General features: G+C 30.4%; 1 protein-coding gene and 2 long non-coding RNA genes across 4 annotated transcripts in view; 2 read left to right on the forward strand and 1 right to left on the reverse strand.

Moving 5' to 3' along the window:
• Nucleotides 1-18,699, reverse strand: part of LOC107464407 (disease resistance protein RPV1) — a 65,803-nt gene that overhangs the window by 34,238 nt on the left and 12,866 nt on the right. The gene's annotated exons all lie outside the window — the stretch shown is intronic.
• On the forward strand, nucleotides 6,092-8,350 carry LOC127741650 (uncharacterized). Of its 2 annotated transcripts, XR_008002788.1 has the most exons (6): nucleotides 6,092-6,308; nucleotides 6,466-6,538; nucleotides 7,241-7,288; nucleotides 7,413-7,559; nucleotides 7,830-7,961; nucleotides 8,095-8,350. It is a non-coding gene; the product is annotated as an uncharacterized LOC127741650 (long non-coding RNA). The 2 variants fall into 2 exon arrangements; XR_008002787.1 differs by having other exon boundaries at nucleotides 6,092-6,538; nucleotides 8,095-8,349.
• LOC107464410 (uncharacterized) lies at nucleotides 8,581-10,036 on the forward strand. Its single transcript, XR_001587105.3, has 3 exons — nucleotides 8,581-8,820; nucleotides 8,934-8,993; nucleotides 9,815-10,036. It is a non-coding gene; the product is annotated as an uncharacterized LOC107464410 (long non-coding RNA).

Here is an 18,699-nt window from a genome sequence, read left to right on the forward strand (position 1 = left end):
TTAATAGTAAAATATAAAAATAATTGTTAATAAATATTTTGGTAAAATCATAATTTAATAACTAAAAAATTATTGAAGGATATCTTAGAAAAAATAATTTAATTATTAAACTTTTTTTTTAAAATATTTTAGTAAAATACAATTTAATCAATAAAAAATAATTTATTAAAAGGTATTTTGGTAAGTAAAATTTAATGACAAAAAATAAAATTTTTGCTAAGAATATTTTTGTAAAAAATAAATTATTTTTTTTTAAAAAATGGATAAAGTTAATATTAGTGTTTATACCCTGATTCAATGCTATGGTTCGGGCCCAAATTCATCAAAAGGTCTAATTCAAAGATTGGTCTTCGCTTCCCATTGACCTCGTCGAAAGAGGTCGAATTCAGACTCCTTTTCTTAGAAGTCGGGCTTGCGGGATAGCTGGCAGACTATCCCTAAAATCTATCAACCTATTTCCATGAGCCATATCTCAATTATCTTAAGATAAAAGGACGGTTATCCACCTAAAAATATGGAACTACTTCAACGGTAGTTATTGGTTCAATACTATAAATACACTAACACCCCTCAGGTATCTCTAAATTCCAATACTCTCTAAACTTGCTAAACCCTTTGTTGATTTAGGCATCGGAGTGTCTTTGCAGGTACCACCCTCCATTCCTTCCTTCATACACACAAGTCGAATGACGGCTCCCAAACGCAAACCAAGTCGGAGATGTCATTCAAATTTTTTTTTCAAGAAAAATTATTATTGAATTCTGATCAATTATAGTACTAATCTATAAAAATGATGTTGATACTTATTCCAATATTTTTCTCTTTATTAATTAAAAAATTTCTAATAATAATATATTTAAATTACTCTTAATTATATTTTAATTTTTAAGATGTAAAAGTAAAATTATTTTGTTTTTCATGTTATTTAACACGAAAAACTCGAACACTAAAATTATCCCAACTCTAAATGAAATTATCCGTATGTAATTTTATGAATTAGATAGAGTTAAAATAAGTTGAAATTAATTTTATTTATTTTATAAATTAAATCAATATATTATTTAATTAAATATACAAAACTTTGTTAATAGTTTATATGGTCTACTACATATATAAGTTTTGGAAAAATATAGGTAGAGAATAAGAATATTAAATAATGTAAATAAAAAATATATCATATATTTAATTTATTAGCTGTGAAGATAGTTATTCTAATATTAGAATTTAAAAGATAATTTAAAAGTAGAGTATTTTTTTATTTTATTAGATTAATTTTGGAATCTATTATTTATATTATTTATAAAAATTATTGTCTACCTAACAAAATTCATAATTTTTTTCTATATAAAAGATAATTTAATTTAAATAATAACTTGTGTTAATATAATATGAATATAACTTAATCTAATAAATATGTGTGGTTGATTATTCCACAGCTTGCATTCGTGACATGCAAGAAACAAAACAAGCGTGTGCATTTTTTTCCATAAATCATTGAGGCTGGAGAGAACGAAGCTTCATCTACATTTTGTGTTTATGCATATCATAGATGTCTTTTAACACACAGTTCTTCCATTATTCTAAGAAAAAGTATATAGAACCAAAAGGTGATCAGTCAAAAACTAAACAAAATTACATTAATTTATATTAATAATTAATTTTAAATTTTTTAAATTTAAATTTTAAAAAATTAAAAATTAATTAAGTAAACCTAATTAAAACCTATAAAAGCCTTCCTCTTTTTTCTCATATTAACCTACCCACCTCCAACAATCACACATACCTCTCTCTCTTTCACCAATGCTGTTGGAAGTGCCGGCGACTTCCATACTCTCCGCGACACCCTCAATAAGCGCATCCAAAATAACTGCTTCAACACGAGAGAGAGGTAGATGCCGAGGTCAACGCCGGCAAATTTGGCGGCGGCGGAGAGGTCAGCGAGGACGTCCCCAGTGCCGACCTTCCAAGGAGAGAAGCGGGCTGGAATCTCTGTGGCTGTGGCAACTGTGAGGGCTGTTGGAGCCACTCCCGAGGTTATTAACCGAATTAGTTTGTTTGAATTATTTGTGGAAGAGGATATCTTAGTGTTATTTTGACATTATTGGGAAATTAAATTCGTCTCGGTGCATCTCGAAGTAGTGATTATGATTGCCGATGAACCTCTACTATCTCCAAAAAATTGAATTTGTTTCTTACAAGGAACCGGATAAACACATTGTTGCACTGGCAGATGCTTATTTCTTTCCACCTAGCGTTTGGGAGGGGCAATATGAGAAGTGGCGGAGCCACTGAATAACAACAACAACAATATGGGAGTAATAGTCCATCTTTAAAAAATATTCATTTAATATAAAAAAACATCCTAATATTTAACAAAAGAAACATTTAATTATATTTTAGTAAAAATAATTAAATATTTATAAAATTTTAAAAAAGTATGAAATTTTTAAAAAAAATAGAGACATTTATATTTGCAATACAAAAAAATTCAAAAAATATATAAAAGAACATCTATTTAGTATGAAAAGAAAATTCTGATACTTAGCAGAAAAAATATTCATATATATTAATTCGTAGAGTTTTTGAATTCATCCAAAGATATTTGACTGTTTTTTGCTAATACTTTTTTGATTCTCTAACATTGCTCTTATTCTAATAGTTTTAACAGTTGATTTTAATTACAAAAATATATATAATATATATTAATTAAAATTAACGATTAAAATTATCAAAATATTAATATTTTAGTAATATTTAAAAATTTTTCACAGAGATATATTAATTAATAGAAAAGTTATAATGATTGAACTAATTTCAAAGAGAAAGAGTGAAGGAAGATGCCCTAGGTTCATGAACGTGTTGTGTCCCATTTGTAAAATATTAACGGATGGAATACCTTTTTAAGTTTCAAATTAAAGGTTTAATTATTCAGTTGTTTTCTATAATTTTATAAAATTTTTAATTAATTTTTTATATTTTCTTAATTTGATTTTTATATCAAATTTTTTTAATTAGTCATTTATAATAATAATTGACTTAATTGTATAGGAATTAATAAAAAAATTAGTATAAAAATTTAAATAAAAAAATATAGGGACTCAATTAAAAAAAATGAGTACAAGAACTTAATTAAAAAAAAATATAAACATCTAATTAAAAATTTTGTAAAATTATAGAGACCAATAAAATAATTAAATTTAAATTAAATAATGTTGAAAACTTGAAATAATCTACTGTCATATTCAGAAGGATGAGATTTATAATAACAAAGTTGGTATGATCTAGAAAGGTTCGAATAGATTTCTTTGAGATTTTATGATCTAATCTTTTTAGAAAACAATGTAATAAAAAATTGAAAAAAAAAACGTATATGGTTCAACTAATTAAATTAAAAAAATTTTAAGTGGCCAACATTATTTTTATTTTTATTTTATATTTGAGCTAATACTATTTACTAGCTAATTTTCTTATTTTTTATATTAAATAAAATTCTTAATTCCCTAACATTCTCTATTAATTAAATTAATGTTAAATACAAATCTTTGTATAAACAAAATTTTATCCTGATGATAAATTGATCAGTTTATGATAATTGAAATTCTATTAAATATTAAACCAACGCAGGTTGAATTCTTGATTCTTTGTATGTATTGTAAATAATATATTTTTTTTAATTGAACAAAAAGTTATAATTATTATGCAGTTAAAATCAATCGTTGTATATACGGCAAGTGAAAATTTGTCGGTTTTTCTATTTAATTTGAAAAATGTTACATATTTAACATTTTTTATTTTTTTAATGCATATTAGTTAACTCTCCTTTTTTACGTATTAGACCATTTAATGATAATAAATAAAAAGAATTATGTCAAAAAATAGAACCAAATGCATACTAAGTCCAAGTAGAGGTGTGTAAAGGGAGTTATATATATAATGTAATAATAAAATTTAGAGTAATATTTTAAAGAAAACTACAGAGAGACAATGAGAATAATAAACAATGTAAATAATAGAATAAAAAATTAAAAATAATTAATTTAATTAATTTCTAATTATTTCAGATTTTAAATTTAAAAAAAATAAGAAATTGTAAATGATGCAATTACACTCAGTATTATGCTAACTTTTTTTTTTCAAAGTGTAATATATTTTTATTTTATTAAATTAATTTTAGAATTTATTATTCACATTATTTACAAAATTATTATTTACTTAACAAAATCGTTATTTTAAATCAATCTTCAAATATTTTTTAGTCAGAAAATTTAATTATTAACAAATTTTATTGACTAAATTTATTTTTGACCTTTTATTTTATTCGGCAAATCAATTTTCACGTCAAATTTTAGTAAAAAATTAGATAAAATTTCTATCGTTATTGAATAAAAAAAATTCCTATTAAAAGTATTCTTTTATATAGATGATGACCAATCTGATATAAAAATTAATTTGTCTATCAAAATAAAATTGAGTACTAATTTAATAATTAAAATTTATTAAAAACTAAAACAGTTTACTAAAAGATATTTAAAAATTGATTTAGAATATTACTCTAAAATTTATATTTCTGCTTCACGTAAAAGTTGATATAAAATAAATTAAAAGGTGGTTGTGGTTGTTGTTAACGGTAAGTCGGCAATGCCCGAATCAGCCCCTCCTCCTAGGATAAGCCCATTGCTTGGTTAAAAAAATACGTAAATAGAGAATTTAGTTAATATGCTTATTAAAGGTATATATTAAGTTTATAAATTAAAAAAATTATTAAAAACATAAAAAAATTATTAATAATAAATTTATTATATACTCTTAAAACACGTATTAACTAAATTCATAAATAAATCCCATTCTTCGGAGCGAGTCTTGCTAATCTATTAAATTCAAATATTTCCATAGTTGCATTGACTATTGTACAAAACGACAACACCCACCACACATTTTTCTTTTCTCCATTTTCTCTTTTACGTTTTTTTATTATTTATTTTCTTGGTTAACTTTTTCTTCTATCATGGTGTATTTACTATCGATTCTTGATAATGATGTATAGCTCATCTGGTCTAGGTATATTAGACTCACTTGTATTTATCAATTATTTATGTGTAATTAAATTAGTTATAATAATTACAATAGCTACTAGTTAGAATAAATTTTATTTTTTAATTACTTGTATATAAAATTAATCTCTCTCATTTATTTCTTAATAAAATAAAATTATCTTTTTCTATTTTTTAAAATTATTAGTTTAACATAATATCAGAAGAAATTTTTTAATCCTTACTTTTTGCTTTCACTTTCGCTCTCAACATTATTTTTTCTACTCTCTTTAAACTTCTTCTAGAATCTTTTTGCTATATATCGATTTTTACATCTATAACAAACCCCTTCTTTCTTGTTCTAACTGATTAATCAAACTTGGTGCTAGTAATACAGTAACTTATAATTTTTCATTCTCTGAAATTTTTTATTTAACAATGAATTCGTCTTCGCTTAAAAAGGAAGAAATATATATACAATGGCATTGAAAGAAAGAATAGATAATATTCGATACCTCTAAAAATATTCGGATGCTTTAATTTAATAAGAAGAATGTAAGATGAGTTAAATATATTCAAAGTGAATAGCATATATTTATTATTTTGTTTTATTTTTTGTTAGAATTAATTTTTTTTTGATACATTATCAGTCAGGAATGGACCTAGGCCTAGGGTAATGGGAGACACTTGCCCCGCTCTTATTTTATTTTTTACTTTTTAAATATAAATATAATACGTTTCTATTTTAAATTTTAAAAGACTCCATTATAAATAAATTAAATTCGATCATTTAAAGTTTAAAATTTATTTTATTTTTTTTATTATTTTGACTATTAATTAATCTAATCAAATTTAGTCTTAGTCACTACAAAAAAAAAAGGTTTAAAATGGCATTAATAAAATGGCGGTTTTATAAATCTGCCATAATATTCGGATATAATGGCATAATCTGTTATTGCCGTAATGAGTTTGTGCAAAATGGCGGTTTTCAATGATTATGGCGGTTTAAAATCGCCCTTATCTGGGGCCATGATTTTAAAATACCTACACACTATCTGATTCCAACCCTAATTGAAGAAATAACGCGCTGCCGCATACACTGTTTCTGTAAGGATCTACTCCGGCGCGATCTGTTCCAGCGACAACTCTCTCCACCAAGGATCTCCTCAGCCGCGTTCTCCTCCGACTAGAATCTCCTCACCGTTCACCGCCATCGTTCATCTCCTCGCCGCTGCCTTCAATGAGCTTCTACGATCTTGTTCTGGCTTCGATCTAAAGGTTAGCCATCGCCACTCATCTCCTTTGCTGCTTCGTTTATCACCTCGCCGCTGCAAGCAACATTGTTGCTGCTTTAGCGAACTTCGACAAATCTCTTCACTTTTGTAATTACGTCCTTGTTCTCACCGTCGAGAACTTCCTCGAGCGCCACCTCCAGACTCTCGTCTTCAATCCCAGCATGGCCAAGTCAATCCACCACGCCAGGTTCTGATCCGCCAGCGCCACATTAGGTCTTCCTTTCTTCTGTTCACTTTTTTTCTGAAAGTTAGGGTTTTTAAATTCCTAATTTAATATCAATTGTTGTTTGCTTTTGCTTACTGTCAAATTACGAATCTAATTTCCTTGATTTCTAGGCTTTTGATAAAATTTTCTAATGTTAGATTAACCTCTCTGTATAATTGCTCTTAGATATATAATATCAGTATTACTGAAGGCATAGGATCATCACAATTCCAGTTAGATCTTCTATAATTGCTCTTAGATTTTTTCACTCAAAAATCTAACCAGAATGCCTTATTAGCTTAAAAATATTTTGAAAATATTAAATTTTGTGATTATAGAAAATTTGTTCAATATAAAATTAGGCGGATAATTGCTTTTGAGCATTTTTGTTTGCTGAAGTAGGAGATCTAATGTTATGTTTTGATCTTTGATTTAGTAATTGAAAGTTGAAACACTTGCCTGATTTGCTTTCTATATGCATGTACTAATATAATTGCAAGAATGTAATTGGATCTTATGGAAAATCAATTCTGCATAGTTAATAAAGTACATAAAAGATAATATAATATATTATACAAAATCGGTACATAAGGACACTATTATAATTTGATCTTTTGATGTCTGTCAGCTATGACAATTCAGATGCGTTAGTATGTACAATAAATAATGAATTTGCTAAGGCTTTATTTTCATTGTTGTTTTGAACACAGAACTTGCTAAAAAAGTTCCACAAGGGTCATCCAAAAGTCAGAACTCAGGTTCATCTAGAAGTCCTTTGCACCGTTCTATTTTTTCTTACAGTTATTTTTATTATCATTTGAATATATTTAAATGGAAGTTTAGGGTAACCAAATGTATTCTTCAAATCTTTTTAATGTGTAGATTAGCATTGCTGTGGCTGCATTGGCTGTGCATGTGCCTGCTGAAGATTGGGGAGATGGTGGTATAGTGAAATGGCTTAGGGACGAGATGGATTCTCATCCGGAATATATACCAGGATTCTTGGAGTTACTAACAGTTTTGCCAGAGGTCATAGTATGATATGTGTGATTATGTGTCATCTCTTCATTTTATTAATGAGACAAATGCCTAAAGTTTGAGTTACTAAGTGACAAGTTGTTATAATTTTCAAAGTTGCTGCCTTGAAGGATAGTATTTTATTTGACAAGTAATGTCATGCAGCTCGTAGATTCTTATATAAATGGTTGTGACAAAGTCTTTTAATTATTGCAAGTTGATTAACAGTTTCTTTGGTTGTTCTGCATGCATACTTTTAATGTATTTTGTCTTTATAAACAGGAAGTATTAAACTATAAGATAGCAGCTCGACCTGAAAGGCGTCGTCAATTTGAAAAAGAGCTTACTTCTCAAATGGAGATTGCTCTAAATATTTTGACAGCTTGTTTGGCTATTTCTGAGCTTAAAGAGCAGGTGGGCAATGAGTTCCTGTATTCTGTGTGTGTGTGTGTGTGGCCCTAAGTGGTTGGCATGACTGAGGTATTTTAAACTCAGTTTTATTGATGAATTCTCCAATGGTGATTTTTTTTTCTTGGTTATCATTCAGGTTCTTGAAGCGTTTGCTTCGTGGCTTCGCCTAAAGCATGGGTACTAATTTTTTTCTACCTCTTTGCATATTGGAGTGTTCGGCTAAGTTGTTTTTATTGAATTTATTAATATATTATTCTGATCAAGATTAATTATTCAAGAACTGTTTTGTATAAATGAATCATCTGAATTGTGTAGCATATTGGAGGAAGCTTGTCAGATGAGTGTGCTTTACTGTCAAGCATTTAGTTAATTTTTTTTGGGCGATCTATAGTGCTCTCAACTATATGTATATATTTGGGTATTTTAAAATCACACATATATAATTGACAGTTGGTTTTTAAACAAAAGAATGTTGAATGGAATGAGTATCTCAACTTATAGGAAACAGACTTGTCAAGTGAAACTGATGGAAAGCATAGATGCATTCCACAAATGCGATAAATGAAAGTATTATAAAAGAGATTGGGGCTTCTCACTTTTTTTTTCATTATTACTTAGCTGGTGGAAGAGGCATGAATTCAATTAGCAGCTTGTGTTGAAATGATAAATGAAAGTATTACTGCATTTTCACTCCATTTTCTCCTTGTGTTGCTGCAGTCAAGGATGTGGTCTTGAAATTGAACCTGCTTCTCACAAAAGAACAAGCTATTGGTTTCCGTTGCTGCTGGAGTCAAGCTCCATGATCTTCAGGTTTCTCAATGCATTAGTTGGTTTTGGACTATTTGACAGAGAATTCCTTGTGGTACATATAACACCAGCCCCACTTACTGCATTATTAATAGTGAAATTCACAATTATTTTCTCATCACTAATATAGTTTAGTATATTATTCTGAATCTGAACTATTTGTGTTAGGTTGGGAGCTGAGTTGAAATTGGAATTCCCATGCTAATACTGTTTATAGCCTTATCTCAGGTACACTTCAAAAGTAGGCAATAATGAATTAGTATTCTCTTGTATCTATCTTTCTTAAGGCATATAATTTTCTGTCAAAACAAGCATGATAATATCACAATCCAATAGTTTAACTTAGGCAATACACAATTGAACCAATATCAATCATTCACGTTTAACTTTGTTTACACTTATACTTTGCCTTCTTCAAACCTAAACCAAACTCTATTTGATTTGTATTATGCTTCTTAGTTATAATTCACATTTTATATATACTTATTAATTATTATATTTTCAACTATTATTTTGGTGTTCCTGTGAGATCAACTAATGTTAGTAGGTTACATATAGCAGTAGCGCCTATTAACAAAATTAAATTATTTGCTTGAAACGGCTTTTAATCTATATGCACGACTTAATAAAAATATTACAACAATAATAGGTGTAACTTCAATTTAAAACCATGATTTCTGCATTAGCTTGTGCTCAGTAACAAAAAATTCTCAGCAATATTGATGCTTGTGGGGCATGAAAATATAGGGAGCAGTTTGCATGCATGGATGATGAGTTAGTTTGCTTATTTAATTGTTAATTAATGAATAAGAAGGTTATCTCACATTGATGAAGCATATGAATTTTCTTTAGAGATCAGAATTAATTAGCATATGATTTTTTTTTTAATTTAACGTGTATGATGAGTGTTTGAAATCTTTCTCATATTTAATTTGCTCTTATATGTGAATTTTTTTAGATGAATTCAAATTCATAAATCTCCACTTATTATTAATATATGCCTTTTTCTTGTATTTTTTGTGCTCATAATAATTATATTTTTGTTGTAGAGATTGGATCAGGAGATTGAGATTCCATCACCAAAAGAGTTAGGAAGTAGATTTTTTGGAGCAAGCAACAAGGAAGCATGACCTTGTTTGATATGTTTAGACGTATATTAAGGAGTATATTAAGGATTATATGTTAAGACATATTATTAAAAAATGTTACTTTGATACTTTATTTTTGGATTATGACTTTTGGATCATGTATGAATAAAAAATCATGTTATGATGTTTGATTTATGGCTATGCCTTTTGGTTATTACGAGATTTTTAAGTGAGTTTCAAAAATATCACTTTAAATTGGTGGTTTCGATCTTATTTTAAAAAGTATAAAATTGTCATCATAATTTGATACAAACGGCAGTTAGAAACCCCCTTATTTTAAATGAAAACGATGCCATTATACGCTAGTAAAACGGCGGTTAAAAACTGCCATTTTAAACGAAAATGATGCCATTATAACCGGGTAAAAACGGCGGTTAGAAACTGCCATTTTAAATCCAAAAGATGCCATTATAACCTGGTAAAAATGGCGGTTATAATGGTAAAAATGGCGGTTAAAAACCGTCATTTTAAATGGAAATGATGCCACAACATCCTGGTAAAAACGGCGGTTATAACTGCCATTTTAAATAATTCAAAAACCGCCATTTTAACCCTCAAAAAACCGCCGTATTAACCTCTGGTAATTGTGGCGGTTTTCTGAAAACCGCCGTAATAACCAGAATGGCGCCCAGAATAACGGCGTTTCTTGGAGGCGCCATTTTCGGTAATAATGGCGGTTCTAACCGCCGTAATTACCAAAAATAACCGCCGTTTTAACCCTGTTTTTTTTGTAGTGCGTCTATTCTTAAATTCTAGCTATTACCACTTTTTTATTCTCTTAAACTCTTTTCTCAATTTTATATTTTCAACCTTCTTTTTCTATTTATTGTCTAGTGGTATTTTCTCTTCATCAAAAGATAAATTTTAAATTCTCTATTTTTTTTATATATCTCTCTATAACTATATGTATCTTTCAATTTCATTGTTTCTCTTTTTGATATTTTAAATTACAATTTTTAATTGTAACAATTATAATTTAGGTATTAATCTAATTTTTTATTCTCTTTATGAATTTATATATTTTATTTTATTCTCAATTTAGTGATCTTTATTATTTATTTATTTATCTTTCGTTTTATTTTATTATATGTAATTATGTTGCATATAAATTTTTAAAGTCAATTAATCAATTAGGTCCCTTTTTTTGGGAGTTAACATGAGCATCCATAAAAGGTGGGAGTATATATAATATGATGATCGTAAGAACCGGAGTTTTTACGAATAAAATCAGTTAAATGCTCAAATTAGATTCCAGAAAGTTAGAATGAGAATTTGGGGATTTAAATATGATTTTTGGACTCAGTAGGTCTTTCTAAGTCAGAAAATGTGTTTTTTGCGAAAAATCGTGAAAACCGCGAACCGGCAGTTGGATCGGTCGAATCGATTTAAGTCTGCTCGGTACTATGAGAGAAAAAGTGAACAACAGTCAAAAACTTTAGAAAGATATTAGAAATAGAAAACCAGGCATTAGTGTTAAAGGTTTGGCCCAAAGTTGGGTCGAACGGGCTAAAACGCTAATGGGTTGGATCGGGCCCAAGTCCAACATATATAAGGGTTCATTACCCTTCACCCATAAACACACACACACCAGCTACAAGGAGAAGAGAAGAGAGAAGAGCACTATTCACTTCTCCATTCAATCCGCGATATCTTGAGCTACGGTGCTCCGATTCACGTGCCGTCAGTGGCTACGCAAAGCTCTCGCCGAGCCCGTCCTTTCTATCTAAGAATTGTGGTAAGTTCCTCGAGTTTTCCTGCCCAATTTTTGTGTCTTTGAGAATTTCGAGTTTTAGGTTTGATTTTGAGTGAAATCTTGTGTCTTGGGTGTTTTAGGTACATTCTAGCACTTGATTGTGGGTGATTTTAACTTCCAAAACTGTTGGATAAGGTAAGAGCTCTTGAAACCTTTGTGAGATTATGTTTATGTTGAGTCCTAGATTGATTAGTGATGTTTGGTGTGTATATAGCTTGTTTGTTGTGAGTTTGGAGCTTGTTGGTGATTGTTGGAAGCTTGGATTGTGTTGGAAAGCTTGTTGGTGATCTTTGTGGTGCTCGTTGTGGGTTAAGGACATTTTGGAAATCGGCCAAGGTATGATTTCGATTTTTTCTATGTAGTGTATAATATTCATGGACACTTAAACTAGTGACCCATAGGATAGAAATAAATTATAATAGTTGTTGAGGTGTTGAATTTGATGCATGATGATTAATATTGATATATTGAGGATGAATATTTGTGTGTGATTTTGGTGTGTGAGGATAACTTGAAAGAAGATGAAGATAATATGGAATTTTGAGATAGGGAATATGTGAATTTGATAGTGATTGTTGGTATTTAAGGATTATGTTGTTTGATGTTGGATATGTAATTTATTGTTGTTGATATGGTTGATGAGTTGATGATTTTTGGAATAGGTTGATAAATCATGATGTTGATATTGGTAAAGAGGGTGTGAGAGTTTGAAATTGAAATGAAATGGGATTGATTTTAGTATCACATAATTGAGGTTTGGTGGTTGGGAATGGTATAATATGCTATAAAGGGTATGTTATAATAGAAATTAGAGTTTGAAGTGGTTTTGGTTGGAAATGTTGGTAATATTGAAGTTTTGAGACTTTTGGTAAAAGTAGGTTTTTGATGAACTTTGTCTGATCATAAGAATTTCAGGATTTCTGATATGTGCGCACGCACAATCCTGCGAAATTCTCAATCTGTGTGGATGCACAGATCTGTGCATACGCACAGGCAGGAAAAGGTTCTCTGCTTGCAGCGTTAGCACAGCTTGTGCGCATGCACATCAATGAAGAATTACGACCTGTGCGCACGCACAGCCCTGTGCGCACGCACAAGTCGGGAAGGGTCGTCTATTGGGGGCACTCGCACAGCTTGTGCGAGTGAACAGGCTTGTAAATTTTAGTACCTGTGCGTACGTATATCCCTATGCGTACGCACACTTTCAAAATCTTCCTGTGCGTACGCACACATCCTGTTTCACAAATTTAAACTTTGTTTTCAACTATTTCACCTTCCCAACAAGGTTGTAAGCTTCTATACCACCATGTTAAGTCTTTTGGGCTTAAGTTTGAGTATGAGGACGTGGGAAAAGTCGTAGGAGAATTTTATTTGGGTTTTTCGTTAGAAGTTAGAAGACGGAGGCTTAAGTTTCTGGGGTATTGATGATGAGTTTGGTATAGTGCGAAAGAAGAATGGTGGATGAATTGAGAAATTAACGAACTAGCGAGTTCGGAATAGAAAGTCATGAATAGATGATGGTTGTGATGAGTTGAAGACTTAGAAATGAATGATTATGGTTGATGGAATGAGAATGAGTGGAAGTGCGCTATGAGGAGTGGTCTCTGAGTTCGATTTCATGATTCCTATACGTATTGCTATCCGTCGTAGGGACTGTGGCAGTATCCCGCCTATGTTCGGATGGGAGGCTTGAAGCTGAGCTTCTCACTCATATTGATTGCTCCAAAGGAAGGTGGTAGGGCATGCTCCCTCGGAATATTTCCCTCTGAAAGGAGAAGGTGGTAGGGTACTCTCCCTCGGAATTTTCCTCTTGAGCATAGGTTTCTCTCTGATTGGAAGGTGGTAGGGCACTAACCCACGGAATCATGCGACAACCAGAGGAAGGTGGTAGGACACGCTCCCTCAGAATATTTTCCTCTGAAAGGAGAAGATGGTAGGGCACTCTCCCTCGGAATTTTTCCTCCTTATGCGCAATAGAGAGACTAATCCGGCCGGGAGTTGTCGACCGGATTTGCCGTCGGGTTTGGCATAATAACCAACATGTGATATCACAGCCATTAGGACAGACATTCATCATATGCATATTCTATATGTTTGCTTGCTTTGATTACTTGAGCTTGCCTAATTGTATAATATGCCTACTTGCTTCTTGAATTACTTGTTATATATTTGAATATTACCTGTGTTTTTCTTACTTGCTTTATCTATGCTTGTCTGGTGCTGAGGAGGTTAGGTAGGCGGTGGCGATGGGATCGCACAGAAGGTAGGTTGGTGAAGGCTGTAGGACAGCGGTGAATCTTTAGATTAGAAAATCCCTTAAGTTAGATTACCCTCTAAGTTATGATAAGCTTTTAAGTTATGTTAAGGTTTTATATATGTTTTACTATTTTTTTAGTATGCCTTAAGATTGAATCTTGTGATGGATATGAAGTTTAGGATTGCCTTTGGCCTCCCAGGGTCTTATATCCTACATCACTGGGCACTGTTACCATACTAAGAACCTTCGGTTCTCATACCATATCTCTGTTGTGTTTTTCAGCTGTAGATCGCAACCCACCTTTGTGAGTTATTTTGGTTGGTGACAGGAGCGGAGGATTCAGATATCTTTCGGAGTCTTTTGATTTATTTTGTATATGTCTCTCACTTTTGTATTTTGCTTTGCCTAGAGGCTTGTATTTGAGAGAACAAAATTTGTATAAACTGTTTTCACTGTCAGGTTTTCAGTAGGTCTGTATATTTGGCTAGCCGGCTTAAACTCCACGAGCCGTGGCTAGTTTCTTATGATATTACACTATTATACTATTATCTTTGTTATATCGCATATGTTTCTTATGCTTTAAGTTAGTAGTTCCGCTAGTACGTTATGCGTTTTTGAAATCCTAATTTTGAGTTATATCTTTCATCAGACTTCTAGATAATATTATTCCTTCTTTATATTATATGTATGAGTTTAAAATGGTCGTAATCCTTGATTAACCTTTGTTTTACGATGTGAGGTAAAATTTAGGTTAATTGGGGTGTTACAATGATGATTGATGAGAGTGCTTCTGCTGTCCATTTAGATTTGACTGCAGCTTACTTATGGTTGGACGAAGTTTTCTGAAGAGATAAAGACGATTTTTGGTACAATGGTAAAGTATAAAGTCTTTTTGATTTCAAATGAAAAAATTATTTTTTTGGTTCAAGTTCATCATGAGAAAAATATTATTTTGTTTACTTATGTTTATTAGTTATTTGACTTGGTAACTTAGCAAGTATATTAATTGGCACTTAGAAGACCTTTCTATATATATAATATATATTATTAGCTTATTCTCCCTATATTGATTAAATTGAATTTAAATATTTAAATATTATTAGTGTGTGTTATATATTCTTCTTATTTCTTCAAATGTCATATAAATATAACAAAGGTAAAAAATATATTGTTTTAGATATAAAAAAAGAGAACCTAAGAAAAATTCAATAAGATGTTACTTTAGGTATTAAAAAAAGACAACTGCAAATAAACTTAGATAAGTATTACTTTAGGTCTATAAAAATGGCAACTTAAAAAATTATGGATAAGTTTTGCTTTAGATATATAAAGAAGACAACTTAAAAAAAATCTGAACAAGTGTTGTTTTAGGTATATGAAAAAACAATCAGAAAAAGTTTATACAAGTGTTGCTTTTGGTATATGAAAATATAACTTAAAAAAATCTAGAGAAGTATTGTTTTATGTATTAGAAAATACAACTCGTAGAAAGTGTTGCATAAAATCTTATCTAAAGTATTGTGTTTAGGTCTCTTAAGACAACCCTTTCGTAGAGTTGTTTTTTTTTTTTTTAGAAAAGGTAACGTTTTTTGAAGGTTGCCATAAAAAGAATTCTCTTTGATACACAAAAATGTTGTCGTAGACAAAAAATAACGGGCGTATAACTAACTCCCCAAAAAACGTTTCGTATTGTCAAAAAGTATTACTTTTGATCAAAGACAACACTTTTTCGTATTATAAACAATGTTTTTAAAGGATTGTCTTGGTTTAAATTTGTTGTAGTAAATTATACTATTTTAGTTTGTTAGTTGATTTTTAAGTTCTTGCTTATAGGCAGCTGAGACTTTAACTCAAGTGGTAATTTATATGCTGCATCTGGTTGGGTTTAAATTTGGACCAATGCACCAAATATTAAAAAAAATTATATATTATATAGGTGAATATATAATATAAATATGTTGTAATACTTAAAATTAGAAATAATAAAATCTATATAACAAAAAAAATCTTGCTTAGAGGTTATGGTGAGGTAACACCTACTTGCTTAATTAGATGAGAAATATTGAAAATAGAAATGGAAAATAAAAAAAAAGTAAAATACACATCTAAATATGCCCTTATTTTACATGATCTGGTAAACATATTCCACACTCTCACCTAGGATTTCATCTAAATACTCTCTCTCTCTCTCACACACACACATTTTTGAGAATCACACTTTTTAATTTGTTACCGAATACATCTTTTTTAAACATGACTAGTCCGAAAGAAAGGGAAAAGTCAATGAGTCATTCTCCTTTATTTTCCTTCAATTCACACTATTGGATTATGTCATCAACTTTTGAAAAGGACCTCCAACGAAAGATTAACGACACAATAATAATTAATTAATTATATAAGGTGGCTGCAACGATAGACAGTGGAGAAGGTGCAGGTATCCTTCCTACATGGAAAGAGTTATAAACTTATAACATGTCAAGTGGTAGAAATTAAATTATTGGATATTGCTAATTCATCAACTCACAATTATTCTACGTTAAATATTTGCTATTTTGTCCTTTTCAAGATTAAATTTTGAATTTGTACAAAATTTCTTAATTGTAAAGTCAAATAAATTATAAGAAATGAATTTCATAGTGAAAAATCATCAAAATCTCTTTTTGCTTTAATTAGTTTTTAACGACGGAATAAAATATCAAATTCATCTAACCTTTTATATATTAGACAAATTACGAAATAAAATATAAGACAAAGTAATATTTTACCTTGTAAATTTTCAGATAATTTATCCCTCGAACATATTATTTAAAAAAAAAACTAAAGAATAATTTGTCATTTGCTAAAACATATTAGAGACTATTTTTTTTATAATTTATTTGAAACTAATTCATCTAATAATATTTCAAAAGTCAGAAATCGATTTCTTATTTTTTTTATTAGATACTAATAATTTGTATAGAACAAATATCATTAATTATAACCTAATTTGGAGTTTCACTCTAAGAAAAATAAACTATATTTAAATTACAGAAAAGCTCTGCATACAAGCGCTAACGACTTGTATGCTTTACAAGTTAGTTAACACCCTAAAACCTAAAACGCGCTCCAATGGCTACGTCGTATACACGCGTTATATATAACTATCAAATTTAAAAGATTTGTTTCCTTCTTCGTTTTCCTTATTTGCAGATTTGCTTGTTCTTCTTCTCGCGAAGCTCCCCCTGGTTTCTTCGATCGTTCTTTTTTCCTCTTTTCTCACTCGTTTCTTCTTCGTCATTTACGTTAGTTCCTTTCTTTGTAACTCCAGCTTCGTTTTCTATTTGATTTTTTGTTTTCTGAAATCAAAGTTTGAACTCATTTTGAAGATAATGGATGATTCAACCTCAGATTGTCAGCTGAATCCAGGCGAAGTGGATTATGAATTTGAATCTAACGAAGTTTCTGAGGTTTGATTTACATAGGATTACTATGAATTTTGTTGCAGTAATTTGTATAGCATTGTGTAGGTGAATAACTCGTGAACATTGACTGTCAAACTAACGCATGAAGATAAATCTGTGGATTAAATGTAATGTATTAGTTTTGATTAATTTTCTGGAATTTATAGCAGACGATCAGGTGTAGATCAGAACTTTTTTGGGTGTATTTTTGAGGGAAGTGTGGGTGTATTTACAGTTTACTGGTTTTTCTGTTATTTTAACTCAGTTGTTGTGGTTTGAGTGTATCATATCAGACATGATTGGGTGTGTTTCTAGTTCTTGACATGGTGTATTCTACAGCCTGTGTATTTACAGTTTATGGCTTTTATTGTCACTTTAGTTGAGTTGTTGCGGTTCGGGTATATTATATCAGACATGATTGGGTGTATTTATAGTTTTTGACATGGTGTATTCTGCAACCTCTCTCTGTTGTTGATGACCAGTTTGTTCCGAAGGTTGGAATGACCTTTACCACCCTTGAAGATGCTGGAAAATTTTACAGGAACTACGCCAAGGCTGCAGGTTTCTCTACAAGAGTTTGGAGCACAAATAGGAAGGGAAACGAGATTAAGAATCAATTGATTACATGTAGCAGAGAGGGAAAATGGAAATCTAAAATATCTCCGACCGAGAAGACCAATCCGACAGCCGGTTTAAACTGTCCTGCAAGAATTTATATACATACATTGAAGGATGTCGGTGCTTGGATCATTTCAAAGGTTGTGCTGGATCATTCACACCCCTGCTGTCCAAGTAAAGCAGAGATGTTCAAACAGCACAGGGAACTAAGCATGTCCATTCGTCGTACAATAGAGAATAACGAATAGGCCGGTATCAGACCAAGCAAAACCTACCAATCATTTGTTGCGGCTGCCAGGGGTCACCGCGAGTTAAATTTTATCGAAAAAGACGTGAGAAATTACATTACCAGGGAAGTGCGAAATATTTCCGAACAAGAAGATGCAAAGGAATTCGAAAAATATTTGTTAAAAATGAAAGAGAAGAATCAGAATTTCTTTTTTGAGCTTGAACTCGAGGAGGATCAATCGATTAAGTTGGCTTTTTGGGCCGATGCAAGAAGTAGAGCTGCCTTTGAGTATTCCGGAGACGTCATTTCATTTGACACCACCTACAATACAAACAGGTAACAAACTGTCCCTGTTTATGATGCTAAATTAATGTATTTTTATGAATCCGCAGCAGAAGTGTATATTGGCTGTTTTTTGGGTGTATACGAAGCATTTGTTGGGTGTACCTAATGATTTTGCATTCTGCACTATGGTAATTTGTTTCAGGT

This window comes from Arachis duranensis, chromosome 9, assembly GCF_000817695.3.
Source record: "Arachis duranensis cultivar V14167 chromosome 9, aradu.V14167.gnm2.J7QH, whole genome shotgun sequence".
Lineage (NCBI taxonomy): Eukaryota > Viridiplantae > Streptophyta > Magnoliopsida > Fabales > Fabaceae > Arachis > Arachis duranensis.